Raw genomic sequence first — 17,850 nt, forward strand, 5'->3', positions numbered from 1 at the left:
TAACAAATATATAATAACCTAAGAGTCTGTAGAGAGGTAATTGAATAAATAAAATTTTATTATACGTATATATGTATACATACATATTAAATGGAATGTTATGCGGCCTTCAGTCCAGCTCAGTTCAGTCGCTCAGTCATGTCTGACTCTTTGCGACCCCATGAATTGCAGCACACCAGGCCTCCCTGTCCATCACCAACTCCCGGAGTTCACTCAGACTCACGTCCATCGAGTCAGTGATGCCAACCAGCCATCTCATCCTCTGTCGTCCCCTTCTCCTCCTGCCTCCAATTTGATCTCTGGTTCCTCTGCCTTTTCTAAAACCAGCTTGAACATCTGGAAGTTCACAGTTCATGTATTGCTGAAGCCTGGCTTAGAGAATTTTAAGCATCACTTTACTAGCGTGTGAGATGAGTGCAATTGTGCGGTAGTTTGAGCATTCTTTGGCATTGCCTTTCTTTGGGATTGGAATGAAAACTGACCTTTTCCAGTCCTGTGGCCACTACTGAGTTTTCCAAATTTGCTGGCATATTGCGTGCAGCACTTTCACAGCATCATCTTTCAGGATTTGAAATGGCTCAACTGGAATTCCATCACCTCCACTAGCTTTGTTCTTAGTGATGCTTCCTAAGGCCCACTTGACTTCACATTCCAGGATGTCTGGCTCTAGGTGAGTGATTACACCATCGTGATTATCTGGGTTGTGAAGATCTTTTTTGTACTAAGATTTTTGTAAAGAGACATTATTAGTTCCAAAGATACCAATTGTAGCATTGAATTGTTTAGTAAGTAGATTTAATACATTAGAGTTTTTCAACATTGTATTGGAAAAGGAGGAAAACACAGATGTATATATTTTAATTTCTAGATTATTTTTTCTACAAGAGAGAACTGTTTATTTTTGGTATCTCTTTCTTATGTATGTGAATTTCATAATTTTTTTTATTAATTCTAGTAGTTGATGGGAATATCTTAGATTACCTAGGCTGAAAATCATGTTAGTATAAAAATGTTGTCTAATAATTTTCTTTTCTTATTGCTGAAAACTACAATGTTAAATAATACTTTTGATAGTTATCACCATAAGCTTCCTGATTTAATTGAAGTGATTTTTAAGTTTTGTTATTTAAAGTGATACTTTTTTTGATTACAGTAAATAATATTTGTCATATTATAATAAGGTTACTTTTGCTTATTTCTTTTTTACAAAGTTTATGGGAGGACCGCATCTATTAACATGCTGCTGCTGCTGCTAAGTCGCTTCAGTCATGCCCGACTCTGTGCGACCCCATAGACGGCAGCCCACCAGGCTCCCCCGACCCTGGGATTCTCCAGGCAAGAACACTGGAGTGGGTTGCCATGTCCTTCTCCAATGCATGGAAGTGAAAAGTGAAAGTGAAGTCGCTCAGTCGTGTCCGACTCTTCATGACCCCATGGACTGCAGCCTACTAGGCTCCTCCGTCCATGGGATTTTCCAGGTGAGAGTACTGGAGTGGGGTGCCATTGCCTTCTCTGCTATTAACATGAATATTATTATTTTCCTGGGTGGTTAATTTTTTTTAACTTTTCCTCCTGCTTTATCTGTTCTGCTGGGAATTTATGAGGTTCTTTGCTTTTTTGGTAACATTTGGACTTCAGTAATTCGGCAAGAATATATCTAATGTTATGATTTTCTCATTTTTATCTTTTCATTGCTGATCACTTTAATCTAGAGACTCCATTCTTTTTCAGCAAGTGAGATTTTCTTTGTTTACTATTGCCTCTTATATGCTTCCATAGATTTGCAAATTGTATGCTTCTATAGCAGAAGCATGACTGAATATAGTGGGATAGACTGTTAAAAAGCAGTACAATAAATAAACTACAGTGGCTTGATGATTTAAAAATAAAAGATTGCTGGGGAGAATAGCCATAACCTTAGATATGCAGATGACACCACCCTTATGGCAGAAAGCAAACAGTATTAAAGAACCTCTTGATGAAGGTGAAAGAGGAGAGTGAAAAGCTGGCTTAAAACTGAACATTCAGAAAATTAAGATCATGGTATCTGGTCCCATCACTTCATGGCAAATAGATGGGGAGACAACGGAAACAGTGACAGACTTTATTTTCTTGTGCTCCAAAATCACTGCAGATGGTGATTGCAGCCAGAAAATTAAAAGTTGCTTGCTCCTTGGAAGAAAAGTTATGACCAACCTCAACAGCATATTGAAAAGCAGAGTCATTACTTTGCCGACAAAGGTCTGTAGAGTCAAAGCAATGGTTTTTCCAGTAGTCATGTATGGATGTGAGAGTTGGGTCATAAAGAAAGCTGAACACTGAAGAATTGATGCTTTTGAACTGTGGTGTTGGAGAAGACTCTTGAGAGTCCCGTTGACTGCAAGGTGATCCAACCAATCCATCCTAAAGGAATCAGTTCCTGAATATTCATTGGAAGGACTGATGCTGAAGCTGAAACTCCAATACTTTGGCCACCTGATGTGAATAACTGACTCCTTGAAAAAGACCCTGATGCTGGGAAAGATTGAAGGCAGGAGGAGCAGGGGACGACAGAGGATGGGGTGGTTGAATGACATCACTGACTCAATGGACATGAGTTCGAGCAAGCTCTGGGAGATGGTGAAGGACAGGGAAGCCTGGCGTGCTGCAGTCCATGGGGTCGCAAAGAGTCGGACATGACTGAGCAGCAACAAAATAGGAGCTGTGTGTGAAGTGGGATGCATAGGATACCTGAAAAGATAGATTTTACCTTCTGCTTGCCTTGTGAGGACAATAGCTTCCCAATTAGCTACTCATTTTTTTAGTGAGTTCCTTAGTGTAGTATGTGCTTTCTTTAGATACACAGTTGATGCTATTACCCATGTTAATGTGGTGAATGGAGACAGGCTAGTTTTAAACAAAGCACAATCTAAAACATGGTTCTAGTATACATTGGAACCGTCAGATGTACAAAGACAAAAATAGTCAATACTCCCCTTTATGCCTGGCAACCCTCACCTCGAGTCAACTGAAAGACTGAAAAATGTCATGGAAGAGGTTTCATGAATAATCCAGAAGGTGGATAACACACATGTAGCTAAGTGTGCAGGGGCTGGAAATAGCACCCAATCCCTGGGCGTCACTCGTTCTCGGCTTCCTCTCCTGACCCTTCTTCCTTCGCCTGTTCCTTCCATGTTGGTATTCCCTAGGGCTGGCTTCCCATCTGTTTGATCTGCACATCCCACACACACTTGCTGGGATGCAGGGGGAGACAGGCAAGGCTAAGGCTCGGTACTTTTATTGTGCAACTCTGTTCTGAGGGGGCAGGGTGCAAAGCCCCACACCGCGGGAGGTGATGAGAAACTGCATCATGACAGCCTTCCAGAGGGTGTGAGGTGGCAAGTAGCAGATGGCCTCAGAGTGCCTCCTCACAGGACTGCATTGTCTTCTCGAATTCGTCGGGGGTCACATGGCATTCCACCAAAATTCAGATCAGCCATGGTTCAGGCCTTTGTCTGTTTGGCCTCTGGTTCCCTGCAGGGTTGGCCAGGGAACCACTGCAGAGCTGGCCCGCTACAGGGAGTCTCAGAGCATTTAAATATTAGACAAATGCTGTCAACTGTAAGGAAAACAAATGTTAGCCTCTGTTTATGTTTGAAGTTCTATCTTCCTAATGCGAAAGCAGCCTGTTTCAAAGGTTTTATTCCTTTATTTAAATCCCTGTCTAAGGCAGTAGATTTAGTTGTCCACATTTTTTAATAACCAGTGAAGTGAAGTGAAAGTCGCTCAGTCGTGTCCAACTCTTTGCGACCTCATGGACTATGCAGTCCATGGAATTCTCCAGGCCAGAATACTGGAGTGGGTAGCCTTTCCCTTCTTCAGGGGATCTTCCCAACCCAGGGATCAAACCCGGGTCTCCCGCATTGCCAACTGGGCCACAGGGGAAGCCCTATAATAACCAGTAGACACCTTTTTTTTGGTCTCAATTAGCAAAGTATAATCACAGATTGGAGACTGCTCCACAAGTTTCTTCTTAAATGAGAGGCCTCCCTCCATCCCTCCCTTCAGGGTGGGATTTTTTTCAGGGTGGGATTTTTTCCATCGACATAACGCTGGGCCCTGTGCTAGGTGAGCCACATACAGACCAGAAGGGACTGTCCTGTTCATCAGAGGACAGTGATGGAAGTGGAGGATTTCTCAAGATGCTTGACACTCTGGGCTTTGAAACAGCTTTGGAAAGTATCTTACAAGACCCCTAAAACGTGTGCCAGTATAATGCTCCTTCTTTAGGAGAAATACATTGTGAGAAAGAGAGAAATCATTTAAGTTTTGCAAATGTAAATGTACTTGGATTTTTCAAACCCCATGTCTATACTCACATCACGTTTGACCACTTTGACTGAACTGATTGCTTTATTATAGTCAGGCTAAATTGACTGGTTGTTAACTGGTCGATCTAGTCAAAATGTCAAACTAGTAACGAGTGTGCAAGCAGCTCCCCTGTCAGAAAAGCACTGAAGGCTGCAGCTGATTGCTTATGCCCTTCCTTCAAGGTGATCTAGACAAAAAGAGACCAAAACGAATGGGCAGTATTGTAAGGGAGACAAATTGGCAGCTGATCATCTGAGCAGAAATGCTTGATGTGAACTTGCATTCCCATGAACGAGATACTTTCATTGCCAAGTTGATTTTTGGCACTTGTGCTATTTTTAATAACCAGTGGGTGTTGTATTGGAGCCATTGGCGTGCTGTTAAGCTTAGCAGATTGGAGAACTCCTAGAAATGTTTAACTTGGTGAATTTACAAACATTTTGCAAACAATGGTATTTTGATGCCCGCACATCTGTGGCTCATTTAAACAGTGCCTTAGTGTACCAGCACTCACAATCATTGATCAGGAACTCTCCCCTGCTTCCTAATGGGATGCCTTTGGCTTGCTTCCCCACTCTGGGAATCCCAGCCATCATGGTGGCAATCATACTCAGTGTGAAAAAGGATCTGTATGGGACTCTGAGCTCAACAACTCCATTGTAAGTACCAGCATCTCTGCTTCTCCAATGGTGGTGGTCTCGACCATCAGGGTATGGTGAGGTGTTCCTGGCCTGGGCCTTGGTCTTGAAACACTGGCTTCAGGGAGGACATTAGCCTCAGCCTTTTTACTCTAACAAAGTAATGGGCGCACTGATATAATGGTTAGGTGTCTGAGGCATCTGGACTCCATACGACCTTGGTCAACTTACTTTACCTCTTCTTTGCATTTCCTCCTCTGGAAAATGGGCATAATAATGTTTACGCTCAGTGCTGGGTGCAGATTAAAATGATGCCATGTATATAAAGTGCTCAGCATGTGGCCTGTTCCATGGTAATATGCATCTGGCAGTGATTATTAATTAATTAGTTTATCTATTTTTAAAATTTTTTAGCTGGTAAAGAGCTCTCAAATTGATGAAATGGGAGTATGATAATGATATAGATATAATTCAAGGAAACAGTAAAAGAAATCGACATAATAGACATTGGCAGCTGTCCTGATTAGAAAGCTCACAGAACTTAGGAGTTGGAGGAGCCACTATAAAGAAATACTGAAGTGGGTTGAAAACCTTTTCTGTATTTCAGCCACAAAGGTCTCCTAAAGAAGACTCCAGCACTTTCCTTTGTAAATTGGCTTGGTCTTATTGTCCTGTTGTTGTACTTTCTCTTTTCTCTTTTTGATATACAAGCCCAGCTCTTTGGTTCTCTCACCCACAGGTACCAGAGAATAGCCATTCAAATCACTCTACCTTTCCAGAACCTTCTTTCACAGGCCTATAGATAGTTACCATGCAGTCCTTCAGGCTGTACAACCTCACTTTATACTTCGAATCGCTTTTTACTTATCCATTCTTCATTATCTTCGTTCTCTTTATCGTAGCCTCTCAAGTTCTTTTTCACTATAGATTTCCTCTCCCGCTGGACTGCAATCCAATGCACGAGGTCTTGCCCCCCAGACCTCTCCGTCTTTCATATTGAGATGACAGTTTCCAGAGGGTCAATATTGTATTACCACTGCCAGCAGATGCCTCCTAATTATAATTCCTTGTTATCCTTTCTTTCTCTCTTCCCTTTCTTCTCATCTCCTCCATCCTCACTCCTTGCTTGTTTTGTGACTTAAAGGGTCCCTGATGTCCAATGGTGATTCTTCTTCAAAGATCAAAAGCAAAAGCAAAACCAGAACAAAATCCACTCCACTCTCCCTGAAAAGAATCCTTTCATATGTGAATTGGTGAGGAAAAGGCAGAGTACTCTAAAAGCTTTTTAAAAAATAATTGTATTTTGAAGAAATAGTACATGCACGACGGTATAAAATTCAAATGTACAAAAGGGTAGAGGATGAAAAGTAAAGTCCACTCCCAAAGCCCAGCTCCCCAGTTTTCATCCCTCTATGCAACTCTTATTACCAACAATCAAATTTGTGTAGATATTCTCCTGCACACTTTGTCACCCAAATAGTAGATATACACTGCTTTGTACTTAACATGTCATGGAGATGATTCTCTATGCAAACATATAGTGCTACCTTTTTTAAAGAGTTTTCTATAGCCTTCCCTCGTGGCTCAGATGGTAAAGTGTCTGCCTACAATGTGGGAGACCTGGGTTCAATCCCTGGGTCAGGAAGATCTGGAGAAGGCAATGGCACCCCACTCCAGTACTCTTGCCTGGAAAATCCCATGAACAGAAGAACCTGGTAGGCTACAGTCCTTGGGGTCGCAAAGAGTCAGACACGACTGAGCCACTTCACTTCACTTTACAGCCTTTTTTAAGGTTGAAGGTGATATTTGGGGAACCTTAAGTTCTGGGTTGTTTTTTTTTTTACCACAAGGTTGAACATCTTTATTATTATAAGCTACAGACATTTTGCAATAAATGCCCAATTCATTGCACTTCAGATTGGCAAATAAGCACATACAGGAATGCAGTAACAATATTTATTAAATCTAAATCTATTTTAAAAATCTATTTTATCCAAGTCTAGTTGATTTATAGTGTTGTGTTAGTTTCTGGTATACAGAAAAGTGATTCAGTTACACATATATGTAACAGTTTGCATTTGCTATTCCCAATCCATCCCTTTCCCATCCCCATCCCCATCGGCAACCACAAGCCTGGGGAACCCTAAGTATTAGATTCTACTGGGAGAGTTAAATGCATCCCTCACCCCGAATCCCATCCCACCCACACAAACACACAAAAGGCACTTGTATATGAAAGTATCCATACCAACATGAACAATATGACCACAGGGGATTTTCCTGGTTCTGGAAAAGAAGTCTCAGCTAAGTTGACACACAGTTATACTAGTAAAGCTTGTCTATGTTCAAAAATCAGAGATAATGTCTGTAGTAACTGGCATATTATGAGATGAAGTATCTGTTCATATAAATTACTACATATTTATTCTTTAATAGAAACTGTAGAGCCATTAATCAATCCAGTGGCCAGAGTTGCCTTTTGACGTTTAAACCTCTAGCTGTGGTGGGAGGTCAAAAATAAACATCATATTTGAAAGCAATACAGTTAGAGCTGTCCTGTTTTTGTTGCATTTTCATTACTTCTGGTGAGCTCATTACTGTTTGATAACATTCTGAAAAGCCAGTCAATACCTATGTCCTTTCACTGTTATATTTATCACGCAAAGCAGAATCTATCCTGCAAATAAAAACTCAGGTGTAAGCCACATAGGGGGGAAATATATAATTTCAATTTCTGCTGTTGAGGAAGAAAATAGCGTCCTAGGGAACTGGACTGAGAAGTTTCTGCATGAGTAAGGCAGAACTGTCCTCTAGGATTTCTAAATTGAGGCTGGGAAGAACCCTGGACTGAGGCTCAGGAGATTGGAGTTCTGGTCTCAGCTCTGGCCCCAGTGAGCATGAGTGAAGTCTGTCGGGTTGCTTTACTCCCCAGGCCTAGGTGTTCTCCCGTGAAATGAAACTGACTCAGTGATCTTCAGAGTCTCATAAAAAAATAGCAGTTTAGAGGATTGAAGGTGGAAAGCAAAGAGCAGTGGGTCCTGGCAAGAAGCCAAGGTTCTGATCTTGGTTTTGCTACAAACCAATCTTGAAAAAGTTACCACAGCTGGTTGAATTAGCTGATCCTAAAGTAATGACTTTATAGCCCTTCACTCTACTTTCTGGTGAAAGGAGCAAATGATTACTGAAGTTATTAAATGGAAGACCAAGGATGCCATGAAAAGTAAAAGCTAGGGCTCTGGTTAACATCTCTCTGAGTAATTGCTGCTGTTTGTTTTAATCTGATGTTGCCTAGTTAAAATTTTTGGCAAGAAGAGGCATACAGAATAATCCTGGGTATCTCAAACTCCACCCCACACTATTATCCTCAAGATTGGCTCAGTTCATTTGGGCTTCTGGGGCAGGCTGGGAAGTCCATTGAGTTAGGGTCTCCTTTATTGCTCTTAGGGGCTTCCCTGGTGGCTCAGACAGTAAAGCTTCTGCCAGCAATGCGGGAGACCTGGGTTCAACACCTGGGTCGGGAAGATCCCCTGGAGAAGGAAATGGCAATCCACTCCAGCACTCTTGCCTGGGAAATCCCATGGACGGAGGAGCCTGATAGGCTACAGTCCATGGGGTCGCAAAGAGTTGGACACGACTGAGCAACTTCACTTTCACTTTATTGCTCTTAACCCTTTTATTACAGTAAAGGGAGCTGGTGATCCCATAGGATGCTCAGCAAGAAAGAGTACTATGGTCAAAGAACTTTGGGGGATGCAGAAAAGTACCTCCCTCACTCTTGAAATGGCACAATGTACCTTGGCATCTACAAGCTCTGACAAATGCTGCTGGGGGAAAAATGTTAACACTTTGTTTCAAATTTGGTGTTTTAAAAACCTCAGAATCCTTTATCATTGTGGTTGTTAACCCCTGAGGAAACTTGGGAAATGTGAATTGCTCTGCAGTTACTTTAGGCCAGTCATTTACAAGGTGCTGCAGGGGGTCGGGGAACAATTCAGAATAAGGTATACGCTTTGACTGCAAGTCCTGTGATTCAAGAAACCATCTCATTTTAGAGCAATGAGGTGTATCAACTGAAACTTTTGGGGACTTCCCTGGCAGCCCAGTGGTTAAGATTTCACCTTTAATGCAGGGCCTGCTGCTTCCATCCTTGATCAGGGAGCTAAGATCCCACATACCTCATGGCCAAAAAAACCCAAAAAGCAATACTGAAGCAATGCTGAAGCAATACTGCAACAAATTCAATAAAGACTTTAAAAATGGTCTACATCAAAAAAATATTTAAGAAAAAAAGAAACTTTCTGTTCCACTGGATTCCACCAACCAGCCAATTAAAAAAAAAAAAACACACAAAAACTTGTACTTTCTGGCCACATCGAGTGGCATGCAGGATCTTAGTTATCTGACCAGGAATCGAACCCATGCTCCCTGCACTGAAGTGTGGAGTCTTAACCACTGGACTACCAGGGATGTCCCTTATATAGCCAATTCTGATTGGAATATAAAGAGACACAAAGTGTGTTGTTTTTGTCCGCATGCCGTCTTTATTCCTTCCGGCAGTGGGGACAGAGGTTTTAGAAGCACTGCACACCGGTGTCACAGGCTTCCTTTGAGGCTGCCAGCACTTGGTCGTATCCCAGATCACTGACCGAGGCCCTGGCGATGGTTCTACATTTTACTTCCTGACTTCACCTGGCCTCCACTGAGATACCCCGGTCTCAGCAGCATGATGCTTTGAAAACGAAAGTGCCTTGCTCTAGACTGTGTACGAAGGTGGATTCAGAACCAAACGCCTGTGTGGATTTCTTCCTAAGCAGTTAACACCAGGCTTCTCTCAGGCCCACGAGCTCTGAGGAGAAACACACTCAACCTTATGGAAACAGGGATTAAAGCAAAAGCTGACGAAAGAACCGAAAGCAAAGAAGTTTAGAGCTACAAGCAGGGGAAGGGTGTTTGTAAAACAGCACATGCTCCATTCTCACGCTGGAAGGAGAGAGTCGTCTCTAAATGGGAAGTCTGGATGGGTAGATGCAGAATCCAATGAGATATCTCCTGAGGACGAAAACCAAAGCCCCACAGATCCAGCATGGACAGAGCCAGGCTGTCTCGATCTGTCAGATAAGCCGCCCACAAGATAGAATGTGCCATCTTGCAGAGAGGGGGTTTTCGGATCTCGGAGTTTAAAACTCAAGTTCCATAGACATACACACACACGTACACGTCCCAGATATTCAAAACAAGAATGCAATGAAACAAATGAACAAATTAGCCATTTAAAAGACAGATGGCAAGTTTGCAAGTTTGGCTGAAGGGGGTTGCCCTGTGGTCAGGTGTGAAAAAAATGATGCTCTTGATGAGCTATTTCTGAAGGAGGGATGCACAAATAAAAATACAGGTGGCAAAAACCTGCCATCTTTCCTCATGGCTATGTGCTAGTGAGTAAGCAGATCAATCTGTTATTGGAAAGAAAAAGGGAGGCTGTCAGGCAGAGAGGGAGAGCTGGCACGCAGCTCATTGCAATTCACAGAATAACCTTTAAGTCTGAGAACCAGCTAAACTCCGTGCAGGAAATCAGAGCAGTAAGAGGGGCTGTTTGTCACTGTGGCCCCCTTATTCCTGCTGAAGTTGAAGGAGTTTTACCTGCTCTGAGACCGAGACTGGGGTGTGCTCTCATCAAGTTGCTGGACTACCTTCCAGGTGGTCACTGCTTAGCCCAAGAGTGAGTGCTGCTGGCTTCCTCAGCACAGTGGCTCGGTTACAAATGGAGATAAACCCCTCAGGGGAGGTAGTGAGATGTGTCATTCTGTTTAGCCTCCAGATTGCTGCCTCCCACATGAAATCAGAGAGTCTCAGGACTGGGGCTTGGGAAGCCAGATCTTCCCATCAAGTAACAGTAAGCCTCCACCTGAAGCTCCCTAGAGACAGAAAGCTCCCCACTCCATGAAGCAGAGCATTTAATGTCCCTTTTTTCTTTCTTTCTTTTTTATTTTTATTTATTTATGGCCGCACTGGGTCTTCATTGCTGTGCAAGCTTTCTGTAGTTGTGGTGAGCGGGAGCTCCTCTCTTTAGTTGTGGTGTGCAGGCTTCTCATTGAGGTGACTTCTCTTGTTGCTTCCCTGGTGGCTCAGCAGTCAAGAATCTGCGTGCAATGAGGGGGAACAGGGATTGATCAGGTTTGATCCCCGGGTCAGAAAGATGCCCTGGAGAAAAGAATGGCACCCCTCCTCCAGTATTCTTGCCTGGAGAATCCCATGGGCAGAGGAGCCTGGCGGGATACAGTCCATGGGGTCATGAATGAGTAGGACATGACTTAGCAACTAAACAACAACTCTTGTTGCAGAGCATGGGCTTTAGGTGCACGGGCTTCATTTAGTTGTGGCGCATGACAAGCTTAGTTGCTCCTTGGCATGTGGAATGTTTCCAGATCAGGGGCTGAACCAGTGTCCCTGGCATTGCAAGGTGGATTCTTAACCACCAGACCACCAGGGAAGCCTTTATGGTTTTATTTTTATTTATTAAAAAAATTTTAAGTTGCATATATTTATTTATTTACTTAATTTTTGGCCATGTGGCATGTGGGGACTTAGTTCCCCAACCAGGGATTGAACCCATGGCCCCTGCATTGGAAGCACAGAGTCTTAACCGCTGGACCACCAGGGAAGTCCCTTCTTTCTTTTTTTAAAATTGAAGTAATGTTGCTGTACAATATTATTTAAGTTACGGGTGTACAATATAGTGATTCACAAGGTTTTTAAAGCTTATACTCCATTTTACCCATTATATATTGTAATATGATTACCATTGTAGCTTCTAATCAGCTCTGAGGGTGGGGGCAGGGTGGGTAGGGAGAGAAAGACAAGGAGCCAGAGAGAGAGAGATTGTACAATGTCTTTTATAACCTAATCTTGCAAATGATGTGCCATCACTTCTGCCATATTTTATTCTGTTGGTACAATATGGGAGGAGACTACATAAGGATGTGAATGCCAAGGTCTGGGCTACATTGAAAGCCATCTCAAAGGCTGCTTCTCACTGCACATCTGACCTCTCAAGCTCTAGGACGGACAGTAGCCCAGGAGGAAAACTATGGTTGATGTGAAATCTTGATACACTCTCTTATTCTCACTGCCGTTGAGAGGGAGCTAGAAAGGTGACCTCAGAAAACTAGTAATAGCCTTGGGTTTCCTTAGGAGGAGTATTGATGGTGACAAGAGTAGGCTTGAGTCTAGGCACTGGTGACCCTGAGTGAAAGAAGCTGAAAGAGACTGACCTTCTCCTCCTGACTCAGGGTTCCTCGTCTTTGTGTCCCACTGTGCAATGAAGGAGCATGTGCGGAAGCAGTGGCTGCTTTTCTGTTATGGGTGGTTGCGACTGGATAACACTTCTGGTAAGATGCCGTTTGGGGTAGTTTTGACTTTTGCAGCTTTTCCAGACTGATGAGGTTAACTGGCCTCCTGACTTGAGTTCATACAGCGTTAGCATCAAACGGAGGCTGTTTCCTTGCCAGGAAAATGATCTGTACTTTTGTGTGGAGATGAATGAAGTCAGGTGAAGGATGTGATTTGGGCCATATTTTAACTTAGTAAGGCTTCACTTTGGGCCTAAATTCCTTGGACTGCTTGTCCTTGCTGTCACTTGAGTCTCAATTCAATTAAAAGAACATTGATTGAGTGCCTACTGTGTTCCAGGCACTGGGCTCCAGGGGCTTTCTGGCCCATAGCCAGATGTGGGAAACAAGGAGTGACAGTAGAGGAGGAGAGAACTTGTCAGCTTCCCTAAGATGGCTGGTGGGCTGCCCAGATGCACCAAAGGTCCTTCCTGCACAGTGAGAGATGTAGTGGACTCTGGTGTTGCCACTGAAAAGAGCTCCAGTCCAGGCAAACCAGTTTTTTATACATCCAAAGGCTCTTCCATCCCATTTAGGTAGCTTCTCTCAGTCTCCATGCAAAGCTCAGTTTATTGCCTTTAGGGAAGGTGGAGCTTGAACTGGAAGATTCTATAAGCAGCACAGAGATCCTGTTCCTTTTTGCTGGGCATGTCAGTAACCTGCTGGTCCCTGTACTGGGCTCTAGGGGAAGGAGGCATCCTTGATAAGTGAATTGGCTCTGCCTGTACTGCACATTATGGTTCAGACTTACTTTCACTCTTTGAGGTACCCAGAGTGAACAGTCTGTACATTGAGCTTTATATTTTTAAGAGGATTCTTGAGGTATAATCTACCCATTTGAAGTCTACAATTTGATGAGTTTTCCATTTTTAACTGTCTGGGGTGTCGTTTCAGATGGCAGCACCTGGTGTGGGCTCAATGTCAGGCAGAAACAGGAAAGACTGAGGAAAATCTTTGTGCACAACTTGTTGACATCATCTGTCAAGTCAACTGCAGCTAGTTCCGTTTTGAAATCTTTAGGCTCTGCCCAAGGCACTCCTGAGAAACAAGCTCCCCAAATGGTGAGAGAAAAGGCTATGCTACCTACACTCATATTCCAGAGACACTGAATGAGTATGAGGCCACAGATGCCGTCTTGGGAAATGATTCTTCCTCAAGACGACACGCACAGGTCCATGTGTTCACCCAGGCTCACTCTGGGCCGAGAAACTGTGCATAGATGCACATACTGAACTGAGTGTGTACAATGCAGTGGGTGGTTAGGTTAACGGAGGAGAGAAAAGACTGGAGGTAAAAAAATCATTCATGGGTAATTACAAATGATCATCACACACTGTTAAAATCCAAGGGCACCTTATATGCTGTTCAGTGCAAGCCCCTATTTTACAGATGAGGGACCTTAAACAGGAAAAGGAGAATGCTTTATGGACAGCCACTCAGCCCACCAGCAGCAGAACTGGGGCCAGAACTCAGGTCTTCTGGCTTCCAGGCTAGTTGCTCATCGCACACCCTTGAGAATACAGGCTGCGCTGCACGTCACTCTTAGATGCTCACCTTCTTCCATAGGAAGCCAAGTTTCTAGGTACAGTGACGGATGTTGAGTTGGAGTTGGGTGTTAGGAGGGAAAGGGTAGTGAAAGGATTGGTCTGAAAGCCTAAGGTAAAGAGAAAGGCAAACTAGAGCAAGAACTTAAGAACCTCGAGGTGGTGATGTAATGACTTCGTGTTCTGTGCTTCCGGCTGTATCGTACTGCAGGTTGTTTTCCTTTCTTAAAGACCAAAGTAGATTCCAGTCAACACACAGAATGCCTCTGGTGGCCTGGCTGTAGTCATTCTCCCACCATCTCAGTGCTGGTGGTGGAACAGCCTCATCCATTGTAGTTTTCTTTCTATTGGCTCCTTCAGCAGTTCTGTTTCCAAGAGCTGCAGCCAATCTGGAAGCAGTATGATAGGTTAAAAAAAAAATAAAAGCACCAAATTTGGAGTCAGAAGGCTTTGGCTTAAGCCACTAACTCTGTGACCTTGGGCACATCACTTCCCTACTCAGAGTGACATTTCCTTACCTTCAACATGGTGGAGGGTGGAGTGGGGGCCAAGATGGACCATCTGCAAAGTGTCTATCAGCTTCAGGACCATGTGAAGAAACATCATTTTCCAGTTTAAGCTCATTGACTAATGTTGGAGTCTGTCTCCATTTCTGCCTGGTGGTGCATATGAAGAAAATCTTTCCTTGGCCACAAGCATCCATCAAACTCTGGCCAGCTAACCTGAAGATATGTTGGTGCTCATATGGAGGCACTGATGAAGCATGGCATATGGAGGGCCAAATTGTGGGAGTTCCTTGGATAACAATAGCTGTGACTGATTGGGGAATATTTTTCTAAGAAGGTGAGTTACTGCTGGCTCCCCTGCTGCCTCTGAGGGATATTGTTTCATTAGCAAATATACAACACAAATGGACATGTTTTTCTTTGAAAGAGCAGTAGTAAATACCACATCCTGGATTGTAATGTTGCTAGACCAAGCTATAGACCTGGAGAGCCCAGGTGCCTGCAGCCAGCACCGAGATGCTCGTTATTTGTGACAGTAACTCAGCCAATGGGGCAGGATGTCCAGCCTCTTGGGCCACAGGTTCTAAAACTGCAATCTGGATGCTGCCATCAGACGTATGGCAGCAAGAAACTTGATTCCATTAGCACTGAGTGAAATCTTGCGCCCTCTGTACCACGGCTGCTGCTGCTGCTGCTGCTAGGTCGCTTCAGTCGTGTCCGACTCTGTGCGACCCCATAGGCGGCAGCCCACCAGGCTCCCCCGTCCCTGGGATTCTCCAGGCAAGAACGCTGGAGCGGGTTGCCATTTCCTTCTCCAACGCATGAAAGTGCAAAGTGAAAGTGAAGTCGCTCAGTCGTGCCCGACTCTTAGCGACCCCATGGACTGCAGCCTACCAGGCTCCTCCGCCCATGGGATTTTCCAGGCAAGAGGACTGGAGTGGGGTGCCATTGCCTTCTCTGCTCTGTACCACTAGGCACTCTCAAACTTGAGAAACAGCTGAACATTCAGAGCAAGAATATCAATTTCATAGGAGATACAGATAGGTGTGCTATTATTTTGTGTTGTCTCTTCCTGAAGGCCTCCAGTCTTTGCCCATGACTAGCCTCCCCTTGGTTAAGGTTACTGTGAATAACACAGCTCGTAAGTCATAATGCAGGTTGAGCGGATGCACTTGTAATTGCCTAACAATGCTGTTAGGATGAATTAATTCACCCCAGATTTAGATTAAACTATCTGAGGAAAGCACCACAACTTTTACTTCCTGTCTAATTCTTCTATTCATTGCTTCAACTGATAAACATATCTTTTGATGCTACTATGTGCAAAGCCTGTAATGCCACAGCTGAAAATGCTCTTTTTTTCCCAATGCAGACTACTTTGATGAAGATCCCAACTGTTTCTCTTCCTTGAGTTGTGAAGCTGTGTCTAATAGTGTGAGAAGAATATTACCTGAGGAAATCAAAATGAATTCCATTCACAAGCAAAGATTTCATAAATAAATCCCGGCAGAAATCCCACTTTCCCCCACCCCCAGATTGTGGAAAATGTTGAATTTGTAAAACCATCTGCTCCAACTTTGTATTCTAAATATTATTTTGGAAGGGGCAGAATGAGATAGCATTTAGTGAATATTAAAGCTAGAATAATTCTCCTATTCATTGTAATAGTTGTTTCCTCTCTTTTGGTAGAGAAGACATGAGCCTATATTAGGGGAGAACTGTCTACAGGGTTAGAGATTTTGTTTCAAAAACTCGTGTGTCCACATCCTGAAAGGAAAAAAAGATCATGGTCAGAGTCCTCACTGCACCGAGAGTCGAGCAATTTCAGGTGGCCCAAGTTTCCAGGTACCCAGTTGGTCTGACACGCATGCAGGAAGGAGAGAAGAAAAGTCACAAGGTCATACCTTTTGAGGAAAAAAAAAATGCTATCCTGTTGGCTTGTCATGACAAAGCATCTGAAATCCCCATTATTCAAGTTACTCTTTTGATTGGAGCCCCTTGTTAAAATGTCAACATGTTTTGTGAAAACGGTGGCTCATCAATCCAGACACCCATCGGTTCCTTAGGGGGGATGAACTCAACCAAGACAGCTCCTGAGGCACAGCAGGCTGGGTTCTGAACAAGGGAACAGAACAGGAGCTGTCTGAAGCCAGTGGTTCTCCCTTGGGAGGGAAGGATAGGTCAGGGTAAGCAGGACAGTAGGGGAATAGAGGTGAGAAGACTCACTGAAATGGAGTGACCCTGAGGATGAATTTTGCCTATCTTGCTCTCTGTGGCTAAGCACAATGGGTGGCCTTCTTGATCTCATCCCAAATGCTGTCACCAAGGCTTCCCAGCCAAGGCAGGTTGCTCACATTTGTCCTTAGGTATAAACAAGTAAAGAGATGAACATTCTGGAAGGATACACAAGCAACAAGTATGAGTGGTAGTCTTCAGGAAGGGGAACTGGGTATCTGGGAACCAAGGAGGAAGGGAGATTTTCTTTTCACCCTATACCTCTTTCTGTCTTTTGAATCTTGTACTATTTCTTCAAGAAATAAATAAATGAAAATAAATAAAGGTAACTGGACTCTTCCAAGGAGGAACAAAGAGATAAATTCTTGGGTTTCAATGTCACAAACCAAGTTCCCTGTTACTCTCATGAATGTATATGGTGCAGTGGGCCATGGAGAGAACAGAGCTGAGTTCATATCGCAGCTCTTGGCAGAGATGTGACAGAGATTCCTAGATGTGAGGCTTGGGGTAGTAATATTACATTCATCTTAGAGTTGAAGTGAGGCTTAAATGAGATGAGGGCTATACATTTTCTAGCACTGAGAAACATGATACAATTTAACCACTTTCTCTTCATATTGGTAACTCTTAGGGAAAACCACTAGACCATTCAGGTATGACCTAAATCAAATCCCTTATGATTATACAGTGGAAGTGAGAAATAGATTTAAGGGCCTAGATCTGATAGATAGAGTGCCTGATGAACTATGGACAGAGGTTCGTGACATTGTACAGGAGACAGGGATCAAGACCATCCCCATGGAAAAGAAATGCAAAAAAGCTAAATGGCTGTCTGGAGAGGCCTTACAAATAGCTGTGAAAAGAAGAGAAGCAAAAAGCAAAGGAGAAAAGGAAAGATGTAAGCATCTGAATGCAGAGTTCCAAAGAATAGCAAGGAGAGATAAGAAAGCCTTCCTCAGTGATCAAGGCAAAGAAATAGAGGAAAACAACAGAATGGGAAAGACTAGAGATCTCTTCAAGAAAATTAGAGATACCAAGGGAACATTTCATGCAAAGATGGTCTCGATGAAGGACAGAAATGGTATGGACCTAACAGAAACAAGCAGAAGATATTAAGCAGAGGTGTCAAGAATACACAGAAGAACTGTACAAAAAAGATCTTCACGACCCAGATAATCACGATGGTGTGATC

At 43.4% G+C, this 17,850-nt stretch overlaps 1 long non-coding RNA gene across 1 annotated transcript; it reads left to right on the forward strand.

Moving 5' to 3' along the window:
* Positions 1–576: 576 nt before the first annotated feature.
* Positions 577–16,995, forward strand: LOC129639486 (uncharacterized). Its single transcript, XR_008708427.1, has 3 exons — positions 577–670; positions 1,212–1,478; positions 15,796–16,995. It is a non-coding gene; the product is annotated as an uncharacterized LOC129639486 (long non-coding RNA).
* Positions 16,996–17,850: the final 855 nt, after the last annotated feature.

Source organism: Bubalus kerabau, chromosome X (assembly GCF_029407905.1).
Source record: "Bubalus kerabau isolate K-KA32 ecotype Philippines breed swamp buffalo chromosome X, PCC_UOA_SB_1v2, whole genome shotgun sequence".
Lineage (NCBI taxonomy): Eukaryota > Metazoa > Chordata > Mammalia > Artiodactyla > Bovidae > Bubalus > Bubalus kerabau.